General features: G+C 42.6%; 1 long non-coding RNA gene across 2 annotated transcripts in view; it reads right to left on the bottom strand.

Moving 5' to 3' along the window:
* The window catches only part of LOC144821796 (uncharacterized), a 239,786-nt gene that overhangs the window by 218,944 nt on the left and 387 nt on the right, over positions 1-20,455 (bottom strand). For both annotated transcript variants that reach the window (XR_013608445.1, XR_013608446.1), the window contains exon 3: positions 20,232-20,382. This is a non-coding gene — a long non-coding RNA (uncharacterized LOC144821796). The remainder of the gene's footprint in view (positions 1-20,231; positions 20,383-20,455) is intronic.

The following is a 20,455-nucleotide window of genomic DNA, read 5'->3' as shown; positions in this document are numbered from 1 at the left end:
CACTTCCGGGTGCGCTGACGCGATACGTCACAAGACGCATTTCGCGGCAACGCGATACGTCGCGCTTTCGTGCCGCGGATCGCTTCCGGGGAGTTGCGTTTCGCGCCTCGGTCCGCGCCCCGGGGCACTTCCGGGTGCGCTAACGCAGTACGTCATAAGACGCATTACGCGGCAACGCGATACCGTCACTATGTTGATTTCTTACCGGTTCGCGGACCGGATCGCGGAATCAAATTGAGCTAACGGGAAGCTTCCCGGTTCGCGGACCGGGAGCGAAACAAAAAAAATATTTAAAAAAATTATTAATAAACATATAAAATATATTTTTGGATTTAAAGAAGAATACATTTTACAGCTATAGATATTAGCTTTTAAAAAACCAATGAAATTCATTGAAAAAACCATAGGTTATAGACCATATATAGTTAGGAATTAGCATTTACAAAACCTTGAAAATTCACTGAAAAAACCATAGGTTATAGACCATATATAGTTAGGAATTAGCATTTAAAAAACCTTATTTTACTCACACAAAACCATTGAAATTCCATATATAGTTACTTGCACTAACTATATATCGCGCACCCGCAATCCACTGCTGATCATGTCACATATTACATCATTCATGACATGGTCAGTGACATCACTGATGACATCACTGATGACATCTCAAATGACATCACTGATGACATCACTGATGACATCTCAAATGACATCACTGATGACATCACTGATGACATCTCAAATGACATCACTGATGACATCTCATTTGACATTACTGATCACATCACTGATGACATCATTCATGTGATAATACGATGAACCTCTTCAGACTCTAATATAACCTTAGATACACTCAGTGTAAACAGACACTCATAGACTGTCACTCATCCATGGAGTTACTCAGACACTTAGTCAGTCATGCAAAGAATCAATCACACCTCCATTTCCTCAACTATACAGTTATACACACCTTACTTATTCAAACATATACTAAAACATATTTACTCACTTATACAATCCTGGATACAAGTTCACAATGATCCATACAGCCACTCACACATTCACTGGCTCTTATGCACAGTTATTTTTATATGTCAACTCTCACATGTACTGTGTTTTACATATGTACTTACTTTGACATGTAGCACTGAGATATCCATTCACTCACCAATACACTCATGCACACAGTCAACCGCCCATACAGCTGTTTCCACATGCACTTTTGAACCCATACATCTAGTCAATCAACTGCTTACACATCTATGCAGAGTCATACACCTCCCAGCCACCCACACACACACTCAGTCTCCCATACAAATGCTTGGGCAACCAATCAATAACCCATACAGTTAATCATATAGCTACTGATCAACACATGCAGCAGTTTACAGAACAACAGACATAATGATGCACAAATTAAGACAGTTTAGTCACTAACCCATGCACTCAGTGAGACACATTTAATCAGTCACTCATACAGTCAGCCATGCCCCTACTAAATCCTTCATCAAGACACTTATACATCCATTCATTCTTCAATATGTAAGACATATTTTAACTTTACAGAATTATACAGTCACTGGATGACGTCATCAGTGATGTCATTTGAGATGTCATTTGAGATGTCATCAGTGATGTCACTGACCATGTCATGAATGATGTAATATGTGACATGATCAGCAGTGGATTGCGGGTGCGCGATATATAGTTAGTGCAAGTAACTATATATGGAATTTCAATGGTTTTGTGTGAGTAAAATAAGGTTTTTTAAATGCTAATTCCTAACTATATATGGTCTATAACCTATGGTTTTTTCAGTGAATATATATATATATATATATATATATATATATATATATATACACACACATACATATGTCCTTGTTTATATTGTTATACAATTTTAAATACAAAGCAATATTTTTACATATTTATATAAATTGTTATCTATATTTATTTTAAATATGGATGTGATATTTACGTCTTCACTTTGGTTGTTTAGTGTACCAATTTTTTTTCACATTTATTTTTACATCAAACGTTATTTTATTATTTACAAATCGGACTCAATTTTACACATTCACCTTCAATTATATATATATTTATTTTAATTCATATATATATATATATATATATATATATATATATATATATATATGAAAAGTTCCTGCTCTCGTCAATGATTGACGGGAACACCAGGTGCAGACCTCCAAAACCTCATACCAGCAGCGAAGAAATTAGAACAGAAGCAGATCCAAAGCCTCAAATAGGTGGCAGAATAGAGATTTTATTCATATTCAAGGTTCATATTCAAGGATAAATGCCCATCCGACAACACGTTTCACTCCTCTAGAGAGCTTGATATATATATATATAGATTTATATTGATATATTTATATATATATATTTTTATTCTTTGATATATTTATATATATATATTTTTATTCTGTAGCTGTTCTTTTCACTTCCATTACTTTCATTCTTATTTTTGTGGTACGCACATCTTGAATTATGGGTTATTTAGATGTTTGAATTCAAATTTTTTTAATCTATTTTATTTACATTAATATATGTAAAGTCAATACTTTGACAGTCATGCTAATAATGAAATAAGGCCCCTGCTTAATAACAACAGAGGAGCTGTGATTATTGATATACACAGTATCAGGTTCATCTAAACAGACATTATGATGCTAATATATTTAGGTAAATACTATTGTAAAACTCTTGTCTTACGTGCCCATTACATTTGTCATATAGTAATGTCCTTAGTAAATTTTTCATTCCCCTGTCTGTTGGATCAATGTTACAGCATATTTAAGGAGTTAAGTGCCTTCCATTATTTGCAATATATCGTGCTGGCCTGTGAGTCGACCATCACTTGTGCATGTCATTGTCTTTAACACCTTGCGCGCGGAGCCGATTTCCCCCGAGTGCTGGGCATTCCATAACTTGGTGTGGTTGTGACGGAACCATTCCGTCATCCGCACAGCTCAACCGTGAGGCATGACGGAATGGTTCCGTCACAAGCATCGAAGGGGTTAACATGCCCTGTGACTGTGCATGAATCAACTGTGCATCAAATCAGCATACTGCCTCTATCCTTTCTTTAAATGTCTTAGCTTTAATTAAAAAAAAACATTTTCTATTATTTCTCCTTCTTATAGTCATTACATTTGTTATGGTGAGAAGTAGTTATATATGTTCAGGGGTTGTTGGTCAAGTGTTATGTGCTATAGTCAGGCAAATGATCATGCACGTTAACCACTTGCATTGTCTGACCTAACTGTTTTTTAAGGCTGAGGAGTTTCTCATCAAATGTCCTCTCACAGATTACTTTCGGTGTGTCCACAGTACCAGTACACATCCAACTGATACAGCATTCTCATACCAAATTGCATCTCAGTTAGTGGCACAATAGATGCTTCTCATTACTGTCCTTGTACTCTGATGTTCTTATAAGTTAGTTCTCCTGTTTGGCTAGCATCAATTAATGGTAAAGGTACAGCAACACACAGAATTTCTTACATCTATGCTACAGCCCAATTTAGGCTTTCAGTAGATCTAGTGTTTCAGAATAAAGTTGTTACAATATATTTTCCCATGCATAAATATTGTTTATGCAATACTTGCAATTAATAGTAAGGTCTGCAAGATTATCAGAATTAAGCTTTTTTTTTGGGCCAGTAAATAATACAGTTCTCATTATTGATGTTTTATTATTTACTATATTTTAATGAACTTCAAAGTGAATAATATTATAAACTTATATTGTTTTTTTCTTTTTAAAAAAGTGATTGTATTTTATATGTTATAACATGTTTTCTTAGTTTTGATCATTATTACTCTTGTTTTTAAAATGTTATTCATTATTTTCAATTAAGATTTTAAATATGTGTTACAATAACCCTGTATTTTTTGCTTTCCATACGCATTTATGGTGTTAATAAAATACATGAAAATTCTGTAACATGCGATTTTTTTTTTTTTTATATATTTTTTTAAAACCTTTATTGTACAGAAGGCGCGCACAGATACGGGCCTACAACCCACCGGGCCGGCCACCACAATAAAGAGACATACGAGGCAATACAGGAGAGACAACAGGATTTCTAAATAGCTCATATGAAAGGCAAAGGCAACAAGTCTCTAAGTCGCCATCACGGACAGGATAAAAGTAGGTTAATTTTATAATAGAAAAAAGGGTGTCACAGGATAATGACAATCTGTAAAGTCCAGAGGGCCGTGGTGGGCCGTGAGCAAGCCGAAGTCTCGAATACAGGAAAAGACCAACAGAACAATACATTTTGGCAAAGGCAGAACGTGAGTCCCACATCAAGAACAATCGCAATCGCTGCTCAAAATACGCTTAGAAAACTAAAAGCCCTCCGTTACAACAAACCAAGGGAGGAAAAGAAAATGGGGTGGGGAAAGGGAAAAAAGGGGAGGAAGAGGACATCAAAAAAGGGGAGGGGGAAAGTAAGGGCGCAGCGTCAGTGCACGCCCCCCACGGCTAACAAAGCACCCAATACTAATTCGGCACATGGAACTAGTGGCAACAGGAGAAATGAATGCGTAGTAAAACCGTGACAGCAGACATACCAAAAGGGCCATGCCAGCACAAACACCCCGGGGGGCTACGTGCCGACACCGCGCCACGAAATTAGGGGATACATAAGAGCCATAGAACCAAAAAGAGGAACAGGGAAAGATACAAGAAACAGACCCCCCCCACCACCCCGCACAGCCCACCCTGCACCCCTGCAGAAGGCTATGGCCTACCCCCCAGCAGCGTGCCTGTCGCCCTAATTAGAACCCGAAATATAAGAAAGAAAGAAAGAATCACTTAGATTAAAAAGGGGGGGAAGGGAAAACAGGGAAAAAATAGCGGGAGAGGAGCCACATAATCAAAACCCCTTCAGCTCCCACCCCCCGCCCGAAAATACTCAGAGCCCACGGGAAGATAATAAACACACGGATAAGCTCCAGGAACGTAAAGACGTATCAAACATAATCATACAATTATGAACGGATCACCCAACCATACCACAAAATAACAGTCCACAGAGGCAAGATCAGCTCAACCCTGTCCTCGTTTTTCGTAAACTGTAATCGTCCAGCGCACCAGGAACCAGATCACATAAAACAGGAGGTGAATAACAGGGAGTCGAATCAAAAATACACTCAAGTTGTAGCGATCGTGACCCGGATGATCCAGAAAGTACAGTAACCACTTCAGGCAAAGCAGGCAAAGTTCCGATGAGAATACGGAGAAAGCCGGTCCAGCGGCACCGTCACAGGATCTTCGTACGGCCATGTGAGGCAAAAGAGGAAAAGGAGACCCATCGAGGTCGGTCCAGACGGGATCCAGCCGGGGAACCTCCGGAGCAGAAGGAGGCACAGGACGAAGAAGGGCAGCGGACCCCCGTACATCCACACCAACAGCAGCCTCCAGGTCCACGACCCCAAGGAAAGTTCCAGCAGCACACAACAGAGATGAAGCCGCACAAACCGAGGGGGGTCCGGCAGGCCCAACAAAGGGACCCCCCTCCAGGATAGCGGTCGGTGCGGTCATGGGTGCCCCCCAGGAGCGCAGGGCGGCGAGGATGTCGCGAAGCGTAGGCTCACCTTTACAGTATTCAGCAAACGTGCCGCGCGGCGGACCCGCATCGCCGGTCCCCGTAAGGCCGAGAATCATGGGGCCGGCCGCCATCTTAGGAGCCCGGCGGGGCCGCTGCGAACACCGACCCCCGCCCGGGTATCAGCGGGGCAAAACAGGACACCGGCAACCACCAGCGGAAGTGCCACCAGGGCAGGAAGGGGAGCCACCAGAAGAAGGCGATGCGCCGGCACCCCACACGCCACCGGCACCGTTCTCCGAGGCCGGGCGGAGGAACTCAAAATGGCCGGGCCGGAGAACAAAGGGGAGACGAGCCAGATGTACGGTTAACCCCGTCCATGGAAGTCAGCTCCCCAACACCAGGCCGCAGGACCGCCGGACCAGGCCCGGGAGGCCGCAATCGGTCTATTAGCACATCGGCCCCTCCGACCGACTCCACACCACCACCAAGGGCCGGCCACCGCGCCCCGTCCAGCCCGGGCGGCGCCAAGGAGTGCCAGGCCCAGCCGCTCCGGAGGCCCCGAAGCAGACAGGGGCGTAACTCAGGATCCGCGACACCCAGGAATCACCGGAGCAAACGGTAAGTGCCTGTGAGTTATATTCGTTCCACTGCACATCGTGGAATACTTCCCGGGGCAGGATAAAGTTCAGGATATTTGTTGCAGACAGGAGAGTGATCGGAGCCGAGCTAAAACGCGGCCATCTCGGACGCGAGCTTGGCTCCTCCCCTGTAACATGCGATTTTAATCAAATATATTCAAAATATACGTAATAATTGTTGCTTGCAGTATTTTTGGATGTAAGGTTATGCAGCAGTATATGTTTTGTGGGTGTTTAAACATTGACGTTAATTACTGAATTTTAAATATATTTTAATTTATGCTTACTATTATTACTCTTTTATTTTAGAAATAAGCAAGTCAATTTTATAGTACAATTTTCCCAATATTGGCCTCATTCGGTTGGCGGTATCATTACTATTCCTATTAACATGTTAGCGGGAAAAGATCACTTACAAGAACCACGCCATAACTGTTGTTTCAATAACTTCTTTTCCGCATTCCAAATGGGACCACGGTCCTATGATCATAGCCATTAACATTGCGGCGGTTATTGCTGCAAGCAGCACCGTTGCAATGTCAAAAGGACCATGTCCTGCATTTCCATGCACTGGGTATGCAGGCACTGTACAGTCCCTGCCACCTTGTACAGGTACATGTAGGGTGCACCCACAACCCTCCAATGAATCACTAACAGAATGTCTACATAAATAATGTCCTACTACATCAAAATCAATGCTGGAATATCGAAGGCAAGAATATCCACATCCTATCTCCAAAATGTTAACTACAAAAAAAATTAAATAAAAACAATGATGTTATTAATATATCTCAATTAAAAAAAATATTTTGAAATTAATAAAAATGTTAAAGAAAGTAAAAAATTTAAAAACAAATCAACATACTTCAAAATGGTCAATATGATTTAAAATTAGAAATTGAAACACATACAATATTATAACATTACTTAACCATATACATAAAATATAGAATATTTACTTGCTTCTGCATAAGTTTTAGCAATTATTTTTCTAACCCTTTATTGTCTTAAAAAAAATTACCAATTACATATACATCTAAACTTAAAACAATTACATAACTGAAAAGTAAATAATTATATTGAATACATTAAAAAATTGAAATATACTTTTAATATTTTTCACATTAGTATTATACTACAATAACAAACATAATAGTAAAAAATATAATTTGCTACATAAATAAAAGAAGTACTGATTGTCACTAAAAAACTACAGTAATGATAACATTGGGTACTACAGCAGGGAAAGCGTTGGATCGCGTAGGGGTAATAATTAATACTCCAACTACAACGGTGGCAACCGTAGAGAAAGTGTTGTATATGGTGTGTGGATGTTTAATACACAGTTATGTATGTGAAGCCACAATAACACCACTGACTGTTGTTCTGTTGTGTCTCCCAAGCTGCGTCGACATTCTCCATAACTACATAGTGTACATCTTTTGCATACATCATGGACATTTACAACACTGTACATAGTGCATTAAAACCCAAAGTACACAACATTAGGTGTTTGATGTATTTTATTTACTTAGTTGACATGTGAGGGGTGCGAGCTTATTTACATGAAGGTGGTGATGGAGCAGGTATTTGACAGTCATGGTAGAGGAGATGCAAGAGTAGATACCACATAGATGTGGTGACTCAGTCCAACAGACAGGTGCCATTTACAAGGAAGTGTTGGTAAATACAGTACAAACAGTCAATGGCGTGGGTAACAGGGTTGCCATAAGGGCTGGCTCCGTGACTGGTGTCTGGCTGGTGCATTGCCTTCTGAGACTCACAGTCTCTTATTTGTACGCCCCTTGATCAATTTTGCAGGGGGGGCCTGCTGCATGGCCAGCGGCGTTTGAGGACTCACCCCTCTCTGTGGCCGCAGTGGATGATGGTGCACTCTCTTACTGCAGCACAACAGAGGGGGACGGGGGTGTTGTTTGTGACGCCGGTCTTTCCCTCAAAAACGCCACTCGAGGGATGTGAGGTCCACCATTTGTCCCATGCGGGTGTTGATGGACCTCATCAGTGGGATGAGCTTGGTTAATAGTTTGTCAGACCGGTCAGTTTATCCCTGGACCTGTGCATATGCCCCTATGACTATGGTGAAATGGTCCATGGATGGTGTGCCAACCTCCTGAGGTCTTGGGGTGACCCTCGCCCTTCTACCTGACCTGCTTCCACGGACCTGTTGCCTTGCTACTGTTGATCCACACACACTCTCTCTGCCCGCCACAGTTGCTGTTGTGTCCTGGTCTTCCACTGGGACAGGGAGGGTGCTGCAGGTGGTAGTGGTGGTGGTGGTGGTGGAGGTGGTGGCAGCGGTGGCAGCGGTGTGGGCACAGGCCGTGAGTGCAGTGGTCTGCTGTGCTGCTGTTGTAGCAGCAGCCGTGTTGGGGGGCTGGAGGGGGCCAGGGGACCTGTTTTGTACTGGCACATCAGATTGGCCGGCCTGGAGCTCATTGTACAAACTATCCTGGTAGTCAACATCCGAGAGTCAATGTACCGGGTGCAGAGACTGGCTCTTCTGGTCGTTGTTGACCTTAGCAGCGACTTCATCACCTGTTGATTAGATGGTGAATGTTCATTGGAGGGCACTGTGAAAGTATTATGTTAGCTGCATGTAATTAACTGTCTGTACAGTACACAATTGAGAGAACTTCACTCTTATTATTACTGACATTACTGTGCAGATTACATGGTGCAGAGGAACATCAATTACTCATACATGTAATGTATCGATGCATTGCATGCAATTTCTTCTGTTTGTATTGGTATAGGCCTACCACCCACAAACAGTCCTCCCAGCCAAGATGCCTACCTACCTGTTAGGTAAGGGAGAACAGTGCAATGGCTGACACATGTTCCTGGGTGTGGCAGTGCTCCATGCTGCTGGGGTGTGGGGCAGGGGGCATGTCGGGAGTAGTAGTGCAGGCCTCCCACCCCCACACAAAAAGGTCCATTATGATGTCGGGCGGATTGCCTCCGCCAGGCTGGCGGTAGCCACCGCCGGCCTGGCGGAGGCAATCCGCCCGACATCCATTGCACAATTCCCCCCCGCCACATTAGGATGGCGGGGGGGACCGCTGAGGTGCAAAACACCGCCCGCCTGTTTTCCGCCCCGGTCGCCTTGCGGCCGGGGCGGAATGTGTTACATATGGTGGCGGTGTCTGTTAGACACCGCCAACCATATTAGAATGAGCATTTTGTCAGGCCTTTCCGTGGCGGCGATGCCGCCACGGAAAGGCAGGCGGTCTTTGGTTTGGGGGTCCCCTGCGGGCCCCCCTGGTGATGGCCGAGGAGATTGATACAATGGGGGGGTACCTGTGGTACCCCCCCGCATTCGCATACACCAAGCAGCAGGCACCGCGGGGTGCCTGCCGCTTCGTGTATGCAAATGCATGCATTTGATTGTTAGATTGTGGCGGGCGGTGCAGTGAGCACCGTCCGCCACAATGTTAAAATGAGGATTGTGCCCGCCACTGTGGCGGGCGCATCCTAATGCACATTTCGGGACCCCCACCCTCGAGGCGGGCGGTCCCGTTTCCCGATAGGGTGGCGGCCGGGCAAAGCCCGCCCGCCATCCTAATGGTCCCCAAAGTCCCAGGCAAGATGGCTAACTACCTGTTAGGTGTAGGTGGACATTGCTACGGTGTTTGGGTTGTGCAAGGTAGTACTTATCTGTGTGTTTCTTTATATTAGTTTGTACTTACCAGCCTCCACTCTCCCGGTTACTCCTGTGAGACTCTCAGGAGGCATGTCGGCAAGTACCTGTTACTCCCATGGTGTCAAACTTTTTTGTGGGATGGGAGGGCCACTGACAGTCCGGTTACCCAGCTCATATTTCTTACTCCTCCTTTCTTTCACAACCCTCTTGAGATCATACCACCGCTTCATGGTCGCCTTTTTTGATCTTGGGGTGGTTCCTACTGCATTTACCCTTTTTACTATCCTTTCACACATCTGTGTACTGGTGGCTAATGGTGTCTGTTGGACCAGGCTACCAAACAGTTGTGATTCCACTCACACTCTCTCATTGACCATGACTGTCAACTCACTCTCTGTGAATTTGGGCATTTTCTCTGTTGCCACGGTGCGTGGTGATTGAAGTTTTGTGGATGCAGAGGTGGGTGTTGTGTGTTTGGTGTTGAGGTGGTAGGTGTGTTGTGTGGTTGAGGTTTGTTGGTGCTTGAGTGATGGTGGTTATGATGGTGGTAGTGGTGGTGGTTTTGGTGAGTGTGCTGTGTTATTTTGCCTCTCCTGTCAGATGTGGTGTGTGCCCTTCTTTTCTGGAGTGTTGCAAGGGATTCTGGTCAGTGAAGCAGCTGGTTTGATGTTCAGCTGTGTGGGTGCGTCCGAATGAGATTTAGATATCAGTTGTGTTGTGGGACTTGTCCTGGGAATGGTGTGTCTCTGTCTGGCTTTTTTGTATAATTTCTATGTGTTTATTGTATTTGGGGTGAATGGCTAGTTTGATTTGTGCCAAGTTTGGCATTGGTGCGGTGTTTCGTCATCGTCCGCCATGTTTTTCATGTATCTTCCGCTGCGGTGGCTGTGCTGCAGCTCTTCCGCTGGCTCTCTCATTCACTCCTGTGTGCAACATCGGTGGTCGCAAACAGAGTATCATACCACTGTACCATTGGTGAAATCCTAATTTCTTGTGCGTGTGTCCGCTTTACTTGTGGCGGGTAGTAGCTTTTCTGCTGCGTTACTGACCACGCTCTATTTGTTTTTGAATGTTAACGTCAGCGTTGGGCGTTTCTGGTTCACCCGCTACCACCACAGTTGGACTTTAATGGCGGATGATCCTAATTTGAACGCCGGTTTCTCCGTGCTACCGGCTGGCTGTTCTTTCCCGCATCAATGGCGGTCGTACTGTATTTCCGTCCGCTATCCCAATGTGGCCATATGTTTCTAATAATCCACTTAATGGAGTATTAAGAAATTAACATTAACCATATGCAAAATAACTTTTTCACTGTTGTTGCACTTAGTACAGTGTCAACACTAAATTTTACCTCTACATCAAATAACACTTTTCATAATTTTTACGCTGATTTTAATTTCACCTGTCCACAATCCTACTTCCACACTAACGTAATAGTGTTTTTATGTGGTATCCTACAATTTTCATGTTCCTGTTTTCAATTTCTGTCTACTATAATATTGTATTTTTCCAAAACATAACATCTAATAATTAAAATATGTTATACTCTTCAAACATTAAAGGTATATGATTATGTTTCTGATTACAGACAACTTTCAAATATACACGTATTTAAAGATATTTCAGTATTTGATGTTAAATAGCATGTTTTGTTGTATTTAAAAATTAAGTTAATAACAAATAACAATGGTTAATTTTTTTTAAAAATTGAATATTGGAGATGTATATAGGACAGTGTAAGCATGTCAATTTATTATCATTTTCACCATTGCATTTACATTAATAATTATTTTTTTACTTTGTTTTTTCGAACTAATTATTTAAGAAAATTAGTTATAGACATACATATATATATATATATATATATATATATATATGTATTTGTATCAGTCAGTCAAAATACTTTTATTCGATAAATTAATATCATAAAAAGACACAATACAATTATACATAAGAATATTTACACAACATACACCATAGACAATAGTATATTTCATTAAAAAAATATTATGACATAAATATTAAATAAAAACAGGATAAAAACTGCACTAGCCTCTATTATTTAACATATCTTCAATGGTGTCATAATATGAAAGGATGAGATAAAAATCATCCTAATCCAGATTAGCTGAAATGGGTAATGCACTGACTCTCCTATTCCTGATTCGAACGGCGGCTACTAAAAAGCTTGCAACGGAGAATATTATGCGATGAGTGTTTAAAAGTTGAAGAAACAGGAGGGCTGGCCGGACCCGCGTGAACCTGGCCTTCCTCAGAATAGGCAGCAAAAACTTCTTCCTAAGATCACTGTAATAATCGCAGAACATAAGAAAATGTAAAGTGTCCTGCGTCGAGAAGTCATCACATCTACAGGGACTTGCCTTATCTGGGGTGCTCCAGATGTGAAAGAAGCCAAGTGAAAAATGAATCAAATTAAAACGAAATCTAATTAAAAGATGCCGATGATAGGGGCGGTTCACTATGGTGAGAAAGAGTACAGGTCCAGGGGAGCTAATTATAGCGTAATTCGCTCTTACAGTTGGTTTCCTAATTTCTACCTCCTCTCTCTCTAGAGATAACAGGTTCATCATGGCATTTTTGGTCTGGGAAACGTCCATTCTTGTTATCGTCTCTGGGGGAAAAAAAGCTCGGGACGCCCTATTTTCTCCAAGCTAGATTTAATGTAAGCGAGCCAAGGAATCTTTCTAACATTTTCTAGCGTGAGACAATCTTTAAGTATACTATGATTCAGAGAGATTTCTTGGTTGAGCCAAGTCTTCAGCCAACACATTAATGGGGCTGTTTTTATCAAATCCGTTGCATATCCCACCCCCAACTCAGTATGGATCGAATAGGTGGGGGAGGACTGAGGGAGTGTTAAGACTGATCTCAGGAATTTGTTTTCGATCACCTGACTTCTGTCTTGAGGGGAATAACCCCATATCGGGCAGCCATATGTGGCAACCGCAAGACATTTGGCTTTATATACCTTAATTATTGCCTCTACTGGTCTAGACCCCAGCTTTTTTACAATACCCAACAGAGCTGATGTCGTTCTAGCAAATGCAATGCTTCTACTATTGCATTGCGGTGCCCAGCTTCCTCTTTCATTGAATAATACCCCCAGGTAAGGGAATGTAGGCACCCTATTAATTACCTCATCACCGCAGATAAAGGTTTTGGCTCTGCTTTTCCTGGAGCACTTCCCTGCCAACATTACATGGGACGTTTTAGTATTTATTTTAAGTCCAGGGACTCCATGAAACTCCCAAAGGCATCTAGCAGTCTTTGTAAGCCTATACCCGTACATGCCAGAAGAACGGCATCGTCGGCGTACAGGAGAACTGGTATAACCAGGTGTCCTATATGCGGTATGTCCTGTGACGCCGCCCCTAAAGCTGCCTCCAGGGCATTGATATATAAAGTAAAAAGAAGGGGGCCAAGATACACCCTTGTCTGACCCCCCTTTCTGATATAAAATGATTGGTACAGCGCCCCTCATTTGTGACCCTCACTGAGGCTAAAAGACCAGAATGAAGGTCAGCTAAAAAGTATACCAGGGACGGGTCAAAGCCCATATTTAATAAAATCTGCCATAACTTTGACCTGTTAACCAGGTCAAAGGCAGAGGAGAGGTGCATAAACCCCATGTACAATGATCCCTCCTTTGCTTTAGTGTACTTATCAATTAAAAGCTGAAGATTGAGACATTGATCAAGTGTGCCCCTTTTTGCTCTAAATCCATATTGAGCGTTAGACAGGACCCCTCTGTCATCCAACCACTCCGTCAATTTATGTAAGATGACACGACCTAATTTTTTTACGAGGAATCTATCAAGTAAATCGTTCTATAACAAGAGGGATCCTGCCTATCTCCCTTTTTGAAGACCGGGTCAATTATGGATTTGAACCAGGAAGCCGGGAAACTATGTGTAGCTAAAACATTGAATACGTTTGTCAGAATTTTTGACCAACGTTTTGGGGCCACCATGAATAAGTCAGCAGGGACCCCGTCAGGGCCCGGGGCCTTGTTCTTAGTCATCTCCCCTAGCGCCCTTTCAACCTCAGCGACCTCGAACGCAACCGAGGGAACTAAACTCTCAGGAAGGGTAGGATCTATGCCATTCTCCTTGTTTGGTGAACTATATATTTTCTCAAAATGGGCTATCCAGTCATCATCTGGTATATTACAATCAAGTGGTAAGTTTGTTTCACTAGCAAACAAGGGTTGGTTTATTGTCGCCCAAAATTTCCCACTGTCTTTCAGGACCTCGGGTGATGAGAGTTGAGACCACGCTTCATCCTTTAGTTCCAATTTTCTGGTATTTACTGCTTTTTTGTAAGATGTCCTGAGTCTCACTATTAGCCCCCTATCTTTAGGGCTAGCCTTTAAGGCTGTGAGGAGGGCGGCATGTGCTTTAGTACAGCTATTATTGAACCACCTTTTTCCAATGTTCGTGTTCCGAGTTCTCCCTCTCTGTAAGCCTTGATTTATATTAAAACAGATGGTATCAAAGGCGGCAATCATCTGAGGGCCCTGCGTGTTATTATTTAAGCATGTATCAACCTCCACTTCGGACTTGGACAGAACTTCCTGGAGGAAGTTTTCTGGGACTACTTTGGCCCATTTTAATCTTCTTCCCTGATCTATCGGGGTCACGTCCTTCCCTCCCTTGTGAGGTACGTCCTTAAAACCCAAGTGGTCCCCTGACACCATCTTAAGTATCACAGGATTGTGGTCACTAAAAACAGTACCTTAAAACACTAGATAAAATAAAGGATGTTAAAAATATATAATCGATAATTGTATCTGCGCCTTTCCACTTAAACGTTGGGGCCCTACGGCCACCGTCCCCACAGCCTGACTCATAGAGGTTCCAGGTTGCCAAAAAAAATTCCAATTCCTCACCCTGTTTAGAATGTTCAAAATGAGTAGGGACAGAGTATAAAGGCCACTCATAACCCGTACCTACACAAGATTGATTACAGGGATGAGTATTGAAATCCCCCATCAGTATGATCTCAAAATTATTTAAATTTAGACTGTATACGGACAAAAACTTTTCTAATGAAGCAAGATTATTATGTTGGTTGTCATTAGTATAATAAAAATTAATAAATAAAATCTTGTGGGAATCAGATACTGTCAGTTCCACTATTAAACAATTATGACAGCCTGAATCAAGTTGTATTAGTGAGCCCTTTAGCCCCAACGTAAACAATATAATTAAACCCCCCTTTGCCCTGCCCACATTACTGCGTTTCGCCGGGATATAAAAGTGGCTATATCCGTCCAAAGAAAAACTATTTTGAGGGTCCCAAGTCTCTTGGAGAGCTATTATATCATACGTTTTTAGGAACCCCTCCCAGTTATCATTACCCATGTTTGCTCTTAGTCCTGCTATGTTCCAACTCGCAATGCTGCATTTAGAAACCTGGGTCTGACCTGGTGACTCTGATTTATCATTTAGTCAGTCGTTCTCTTCCATATCAGATAATGGGGAGAAACGGTTGGTCAATGGTAAGCCCATGTCCATTGTAGTTTCAGAGGGCCGTAGCGGGATCCGACATACTGGAGCTGTCTGTGGGCGGTACACCACATTCTGATATGAAACAGGTGATTTACTATGTCCTACATCTACGTGCCATGGCCTTTTAGGTGTGGGAGGATAGAAGTAACCCAGTGGGAATGGCCTAATGCCAGATTTTAATGGTTCAGATCCGTCCCAAAGTAGGCGATCCGCAATGTTTGGTTTATTAAAATTTATGACAATACAGTCCCCTACTATACGTTTCTGACATGGGCTAACCCACCCCACTCTTCTGACCATGCTTATATTATCGGCTATGTCTATGTCACCTGTGGAGTATTGACTACACCAGCTTCTGGTTTTCCTCAAAAGTTCCTGTGTGCTTTCTTCAGTGTTCAGCCCCAATGGTGGAACCCCGGTTAGTAATGCCACTAAGGGGGCCGCTTCAGGTGGGAGGTGTAGCTTTGTTTGACAGCGAGCGGGTGTTGACCTATTTACTCTCTGGGCCAATGCAGGTGGTTTTTATTTAGTTACTTTTTCTCGTGCCTTATCCAGGGGAGGGGGAACCCTCGGGGTTACATGTGGGGCTACATTGGCATCAGGTACATTTGTACTGTGTTGAGTGTTACTAGGTCTAGCATTGGCCATAGACATGTTTAGCCCTACTTTAGTTAAAGGCGGGTGCTGAGAAAAAGTCGCCGAGCCAAACAGCCCCCGATACTCTTGTACAAAGGCTTCTAAAGCATCACATCTCTTAAGTAACCCCACAACACAAGTATTTAATGTATCCACAATGTCCTTGCCGATGCTTATCAGAACCGGCTCTAAATGTGAGCGGATTAATCCTTCAATGTTTACACTGAGTCTGCCTACTATAACATCCTCCCAGTCAGTCGATTGGTTGTTCCCATGTTTAGTCTTTCTCTGACACTTCTTTGTAAGTCTGCCCCTCTTTGCCTGTTGCGCAGGTGTGCTGGGTGCTTTCTCATGAGGGGGCAACAATGCCTGGCTAACCAAGATTGGCTCAGGTACTGCCATGGTGTAAGGACTTAATCCCACGGGGGGTGCTAATTGTGAGGGCGGGGTAACTTGATTTTCTCCTTCCAAGACCAGTTCAGCCCCCTCAGCCACCGAGGGTGGGATGCCCAGCTCTTTTTCCGCATTCGCGATTTCTTTTCTTATGACCCCCACTGCTGATGTCAGGTATGAAATTATAGTGTCAGCTTTTCTTGGCACTTTAGCTTTCTGGTCTCCTTGTCCCCCATTGCATAACTGTTTTCTCTTACCCATAGTGAGATTTGCAGGGGGGTGGCCCAGCCCGGCCTCGTCAGTCCCCGGACGGCCACAGACGGCCTGCCCTTTGCCGGGCTTAGTCCGGCGCGGTCCCGCGCGCGATCACATGACGCAGGGGCAGAGTTCCTTTTTGTGCGCCTCCTGGTGCCGGAAATGCGTGTAGCAGCGATATTCCGTCGCGGAAATTTCTGAGATAGGTAGTCCCAATGCCCCAGAACCCCCCACCTCACTGCGGCCGTTGGTGGGAGTGAAGGCTGCGGCGGAGTGAAGGGGGAAAGTAGACAGCTGCGGCGATCAAGAAGGGCGGCAGGTGAGGCTCAAGGTGTGCCCCCAATATGTTACAGTATATGTGTGTATACATACATATATGTAATAATTACTTTGTTGGCGATCTCCATTAGATCAATCACATAACAAAATAAATTTGTCTAAATACAGGCAATGTTAATCATTTACATTTTATAAAATTACTTTGTAACAAATGTGATGACTTAGCTGCTAAGTGAGTGAAACCAATGGAAGTATTTTTTCTATGTTCACGGCGGACCATGTGACTCACTAAAGAGGTGGAACACCTAAGCAAAAAAAAGTATTTATAATCTGAGCTGACACGGTGCAAGGTGTGTGAACAAGAGCACGTGGTTGCTCGAAACGCGTCGCCCGTGAAAGGTAAAATAAAGCCTTACCTTGCATGAAACCGTGGGGTCTGTCTCTTCATTTCGCCGCAGTGGTGGAGGGAGTGAAGGTTGCTGCTATATATATATATATATATATATATATATATATATATATATATATATATATATATATTCACGCTCCAAGGTTGTCCACCTTATGAGTAGCACGCGAGCAGCAGCTTTATTTATGTGTAGGTGAGGACGGGGATCCGCTCGTAGACGCCGCTCCGTAATGGATCTGCCCGACGCGTTTCGAAGCTCCATCTGCTTCTCTTCAGGGGCTTTAACGGAAGCGGTGTGCGCACCCGTTACACTTCTCCAATTGATTGAAATTCGAATCGCATATTATCAAGCCCATTATCGCCGCTTTATCGGAAGTTTCCTGCCGGTAAAGCGGCGATAAACTACCGCAGCTTCCTTGATAATATGGCCCACGGTGTCCTTGCATTTGTGCGGTTTGATTTCATACAAGTAACTGTTAAGAGAATACTACATAAGCCTTGCCAAAATCCCTATCTGTTCTGTACTTGACTTCTGTTTATTTTAAATGAAAAAAGCAAAACCTACACCAAAATTTTACCTGCGCAGTGCAGAATGTTGTTCTTGGTGTAAATGAGCATTTTGCTACTTTTTAACTCACAAAACCCTTTTTCAATGGACCCTGTGGAGACGGTGAATAATTTTTGCCAAGGATCACATGCCTGGGTTAACAGTATGTTTATATGATTTAAAATGAATATGGTTGTCCATGGAATGATTGACCCATTTATATGTTTAAGCTGAGGAGCAGGGAGTTCCAAGTACATACAAAGATAACACTAAGCAGCATAGTTTTTGGATTTGCTTGATCGTCGGAAAAAAGGGACTTGATGCACATAAACAAGCAGAAACACACCAGGTCCAAAATCACCCCAAAGAATTAACTAAATACTGGAATGTTGCTTGATAACATTTGATCGGACATCTTCCAATTACATTTCATGATGATGTATTAATTTTATGTGTAGTCCTTGATGTGCTGTATTGAAAGCAAAGCCAGATTCCATAGAGCAGTTGCAGGTTTATTTTATACCTTTTTTTATTTTCTTCAATCTTTCTTTTATAATTTACAGCCGATATGACTGTTGCACTAAATTGGCGTGCAGACCGGGAACTTTTAGAGGCATAATAAACAGTGGTCTTGGTCTAGTAGATTCTGAATTTTCCACTTGTTTCTGAAGAGGTTCAAAGAAGCACACGTTATTTAAGAATTACCCCCAAAAAATATTTTACACGGAGCCTTGGTGCCTGTCCCAAATTGGGGCATACTCGCATACAGGTTTTTTGTTTGCAATTTTATAAAGGGGAGATCATCCAGACAGGCGAAAGTAGTCTTGCAGCATATGCGCGTGCGTGGTGAAATACGCATGCGCAGATTGTACGGGGAAGATCATCCAGATGGGAAGATCATAACTACGGTACACCGGAAGGGGCGGGGGCGGATTCCATAAACCCGCAAACACACACACGCGTCTTAATACACTCACAGGTAGACACAGACTCACGTGCAAATACAAACACACAGAACAGACCGCCAAATGAATGGACTGCCGTGCGCGAAAGGTAAATGTTAAACGCGCGCATGATACATGCAATGCAATTGTGAACGCGCTCGCACCATCTGGATTGCATTACACGGGCACTCTGACAGCTCCTAATTAAGATTAATAAGTCCGCCGTGCGCGAAACCGCCGAAAATATGCCAAATCGGGCACGTGTAAATTACATATAGCCTATCACGTCAACGCTACTAAATAGACAGCACAGCGAAGACGAATCACTAGGCAGATGCCATAAAAAACTAAGGAATGTGCCAGCCGGACCCCTTTCTGAAATCTTTTTTTTTTTTAACGCATAAGAGCTCGGAAGCTCCGCCCCCCACTTCGTGGTGGCGTAGGCCCGAGCCCTAAAAAGTACAAGAAGAGACAAAAAATGAAAGTGAATCATTTGAAAAACATCCTACGTCATTAATCCGATTAGAATCTATACATCATGTCAGGCTAGTATCAGCAAATGACATCCTAAAAATTCCTCGTATTTAATTCAAAATTGTTTGCGTCTACGCGTTTCGTGTTGTGGCTTGATACGCACCAACTTTCTCAAGACAGAATTAAAGATTTTGTCTTTTTTCCAAATTAAAAGAACTAAGGAAGGCAACAAAACAAGTATCAATATCTCGTCCTCATTAGTTCACATTTATAGTTCAATTAAATTGATAAAACCACATTTCATATATTAAAAACAAAGTATCCACACTTATATGCATATACAGTACATGAAACTAGACATGATCATTGTTAAGCCCTGGACATTCTATTTACATTACCTAAATAGTATCCCTTTTGGACACTATTAACCCTAAAACACTTACTACACATAAAATATCATGCATTAGAATCTGACATTGGACACCTGTTTACGCATTTAAAAATAAATCAATCAATTCCTTCCATACCTAAATAAACCATATATCGCACTATTGGATCCAAACAACATGTGTCCCCCAATCGATGAGGGACCTATTAGGTTTCACGTGCATAATGTTATTTGAAACTCTGACAGTGGAAAACCATACTGTTCTGACAGTCTTTGTCAACCAACTATAAATTGTTGGTAGTGTGTTGCATACCTCCCTTGTGGGGTCTATGAGGCCCAATTATAAATCTGAGTCCTCCAGGGACTACCTTGTTATTGGTATCTGAAATACAGGCGAGTGCAAGACAATCAGTCAATAGGCCTCTATCACAACTCATAATAGAGTCCAAATAAACCATAAAACATGGCCGATCCCAAGCTTATATTTATACCTGTAATAAGGCCTAAATACGTTTCCTATGATGGTTTTCTCAAAGCTTCGACTTCATGGGGTGAATCTCATCTTCCATAAAAAAAAAGGTTGTGTCTTAAGTCACCAAATCGATCTAGTTGTTAAGTGTTACTTGTATCTCGTGTCTTATTCTGTAAAACAAAATTTTCTAATTTTAGATCGCTATCTTTTATTGCATCGAGTCACTCATAGTGAAAAAACCAC

This window comes from Lissotriton helveticus, chromosome 2_2 (genome assembly GCF_964261635.1).
Source record: "Lissotriton helveticus chromosome 2_2, aLisHel1.1, whole genome shotgun sequence".
NCBI lineage: Eukaryota > Metazoa > Chordata > Amphibia > Caudata > Salamandridae > Lissotriton > Lissotriton helveticus.
The sequence above is the reverse complement of the archived record's forward strand: the minus strand, read 5'-3'. Positions and strand labels throughout refer to the sequence as shown.